The 4336-nt window shown below is 29.3% G+C and overlaps 1 long non-coding RNA gene across 1 annotated transcript; it reads left to right on the top strand.

The window, feature by feature from the left end:
• The first annotated feature begins 2427 nt into the window (after positions 1–2427).
• Positions 2428–4336, top strand: LOC114075631. The gene is made up of 2 exons (XR_003576023.1): positions 2428–3583; positions 4042–4336. It is a non-coding gene; the product is annotated as an uncharacterized LOC114075631 (long non-coding RNA).

Genomic DNA, 4336 nt, shown 5'->3' with positions numbered 1-4336 from the left:
GGGGGGGGGGGGGAAGAGGAGGATCTGAAATAGCAATTATGAAACGTTTTGGAGTATAAATTTTTATTTTAAAAATCTTCGGGGTTGTTCATCTTTGTGATTAGATTTTCGATATAATATATGTTGTTATGTTATAACAACTGTTAATTTAATGTTTTATCTTTCAATGCATGAATGTAAGTTTCATTTTTTAAAATTATATGGTGTTTGTGCAATGAAAGTTTCTATCTCCAATAATAAAAATAATAATGGTGTTTTTGTTTTGGTAGTTAGACTTTCTTTGATTTTAAGATACGTTTTTTTGTCATAATCTATAAATTATTACCCTTAAATTCGAAAGATTACCTTTTTCAGTTTATTTTCCGTCATTTTCATTTGTAAAATATTTTGCTTCAATATATTTTTCTTGAATTCAAAAATTTATTGAAAATAAGTTTTATTTTTATTTTATGATGAAGATTACAATTAGTGTATAAATTTTTTCTTTCCTTTGCATTTAAGCAATAAAATACAAGGATATTCTTTTTTTTTTCTTTTTATCACCATTAGTTTCTTTCTTATCTCTTTTTGTACAAAAAGTAAAAACTATTCATTCACAATTTGAATATGACACTTCAACGTTAATATTTCTTGTTAGTAAACTATTTTCACTTGCATTCAATTAAATTTGTCAAAAAAATGGACAAAATCTAAAAAAAAACTTAAAATAAGACAAAAAGATTTTTTCTTAAATGAATCTACTTTTCGTAGGTCCAAGAAGACTGATTAACCAAACAAGCATTGATATTTTGTTCCTTTGATCCTACATAATCTTCTATTGGAACTTGAATTTTCTGTATTTCGATTAAGTAAAGGATTATTTGGTAGCACTATGTTATTTTATTATCCTTCTATTGTAGTAGTCACCGTTGTAGGTTTACTTCTAAAGTTTCTTATCATTTGAATTCAATTACTATCTATTATTTCTTTTTTATTTTGATTTTCATATTATTTTATTGTATTTACGGGTATGTTACTAGATATATGTCATTTACTATCAGTGTGATTAATACGGTTCCGTACTTCCTTTTTGGATTGCTTTGAATTGGTTATTTTTCTTGAATCGAGGATCTACTAAAAACTATCTCCTAAATAAGAGTTAAGCCTGTATATCCATGTTAGACATGTTGTTAGCTCATATTTGGTTTGGATTATGTACATTGAAGATGTTGTTAGCTCTTACTAGGTTTGATCCAAAAATTCAAATGGATTCTACCAGTATGTTATAATGAATTCAAATTAGAGATAAATACAACTAAAAGATCCATATCGTAAAGTGTATAATAATAATCTCCACGAAAGAGTACAATTAAACCACATTTTCAATAGTGTAAGTATGATAACAAAAAAAAATGAGATATTTTATGTGTTATATATATATATATATAAAGTTTTTTTGTTTTACAAGTTATAGACTTTTCTTGACATATCAAAAGAATTGTAGGGAAGCAACGAAGATATTCATATTTTTTATCAGTACTGTTGATTTCACATAATTTAATTACTTCGTTACTATATTGATAAAATTTTAGAAGGTATATGTGTGGTTGTAAGGAAAAATAAGATAGTCTATCTATATCCTTCATTTTTACTTTTTGTCAGTCATAGAAAATATAAATATTTATATTCAAAAGAACTTAAAAATATTTCAATTATTTTATTTTATTAAATAAATATTTATAATTTGAAATGATATTTCTTGTCCAACTTTATGTATAATGAAACCAACTACAGTACTATAACATTTAATAGTGACTATCAGGCAATAAATTAGAATACTCCTACCCTTAATATGTTTTTTGTTTTGTTTTTCATTTAGGGATCAATATTCATTTTTAATATACTTAATTTAGATTTGTATTCTAAAATCATATACATTTTTTAAAATTATGACAAATAATTTGAGATCGAGACACTAAAATCAACTAAATTTTCCTATTTTAAATCAAAAAAAATATATATAGTCACTGATTAGAGGATGACAACTTATTGGATCGAAAATAACAAAAAATAACTCCTATAAATAACTTGATGGAGGACGGAGGTAGGTCAAATAAATAAATGCATGTCAATTTCTTTAATCTTTTAGTTTAATTTTTAACATTTTCATTCTACATTTATTGACATAAAACTTGTGATTTAATTGAATAAATAGTTGAGTTTATACAAGGGCAAAAATTGAGAACAACATCGATGAAGTGACATGTAGAGGCGAAAAACAAAATTGAAATTTGTTAATTTTTAAATTTAGGACAAACTTTATTGCATTGAATAGAATAATTATATATATTTAGTAAATTTCTTAACATAATTGTATAACTATAAGAACTAATGAAAATCATTAGTATTAGAGCCGTCTCGATCGATCATAAGGCAACTAAAACAATCGCTATTTGGGGTTCCCATCTTCTCCCAAATATGTATATAAAAAAGAACTTGATAGTTATTTATAGATATGCATTCATTTGAATTTTGAATTATCAACGTTTGTTATATATTTTGTATCATATAGGACTCTTCTAGGTATAGAGTTTGTATTCTCGTAGGAGGTAACTGCATCGGTTCTTCTATTTTTTGTATATATAAAAGAGAACCTTGCTCTTTCATTATCTGAATAAGATCGATCCTCTGTTTTACCACATTTATCATGGTGTCAGAGTGTTAGTAAACAATAACAAAATAATGACAGGAAACAATGGAGAAGCTGCCTGTTCTCCATACACGCTGCAACCAACTGATAATCCTGGAGTGTCTCTTGTCACATCTTTGCTCACACAAGATAACTATTCGACGTGGAGGAGGGCCATGAGGAATGCCTTGTTGACTAAATAAAATTTATGCTTCGTTGGTGGCAGTCTTCAGCGACCCACAACAAGCTCTACTAATGAAGCTGCCTGGATAGGGGAATTCCATGGTAATACCTTGGATTTTCAACTCTCTTAATCCCTCCCTTCACAGTAGTGTAGCTTTTTTTGATACGGCAGGTGAACTTTGGAAAGATTTGGAGGAGCGATTTTCACGAGGGAATGCTCCACGAGTTCACTAGTTGAAGATAGAGATGGTAAATACACAACACCATGATCAAATAATGAGTGTTTACTACATAAAATTGAAGGGATTATGGGATGAGTACGAATCATATTCTCAATTAACAAATTGCAGTTGTGGTGCTATTAAGGAATACATAGCAGAAAGGGAAACAGAAAAGGTTTATCAATTTCATATGGGATTGAATGACAAAGTTAATGTTGTTTGATCTCAGATCTTTAATACTCCATTACCAACTCCTGCTCGTGTGTATGAACTAGTTTCACAGGAATAACGACACAACAACTCACTACAAACAAAGAAAATAATTTATTGGAGGGGACGACATTTGTTTCAAAGAGCAACACCAAGACTTTACACTCTCGTCAATTGCCTGGTAATCTTGACGTCTCAAAACTATTTTGTGAGCACTCCAAATGGTAGAGGCACACCAAGGAAAAATGTTTTGAACTATATGGCTATCTAGATTGGTGGGAAAACAATAGAAAATGAAAGGGTAAGTCAACTAATTCCAGTCGAACTTTAGAAATTGAACGTGTAGAATCCTCCCCAATAATTGGTTTATCAAAAGAACAATATAACCAGCTCATGTCGCTTTTAATCCTCGATAACTCCAAGGATATTGATTCAATGGCTAACTTTGATGGTAAGGCTGTTACTTTTCCTACCGCTAATTATGAACACATATTAGATTCAGGAGCGTCTGATCATATGACTTGTCAGAAGAATTTTTTGGTCTGATGAAAGAAAACTTCTCTTTGATTCTAATATAACTATTCATGATGGTTCTGTTGTTACTGCTAGTACTTGTACAGATGTGGATTTTAATCCTCCAATGACCTTAAATCATGTTTTACACGTTTCCATGTTTGCTTGCAACCTTATTTCTATCAGTAAGCTCACACAATCATTAAATTGCGTTGCTCATTTTTCCCTTCCTTTTGTTTTCTGCAGGACTTAGCCACGAGGAAGCTGATTGGCATGGGTAAACCGAATAATAGCCTTTATTATTTTCAAAGCCAAGCGCTAGTTTTAACTCTTTTGTCAAAAAAGGACCAAACAGTTTTGTCGCATCAACGTCTAAGTCATGTATCTTTTAGTCATTTGTCTTTCATCTCAATACTTTAATTTTTTAATTTAATAAGTTAGATGACTATTGTGATGCTTTCCATCTAGCTAAGCAAATTCGGAAGTCATTTCCTATTAGTTCTATTAAATCTAAAGAAGTTTTTGATTTGATTCATTGTGA

Source organism: Solanum pennellii, chromosome 1, assembly GCF_001406875.1.
Source record: "Solanum pennellii chromosome 1, SPENNV200".
In the NCBI taxonomy this organism is placed as follows: Eukaryota; Viridiplantae; Streptophyta; class Magnoliopsida; order Solanales; family Solanaceae; genus Solanum; species Solanum pennellii.
This window is presented reverse-complemented; position numbering and strand designations above follow the sequence as displayed.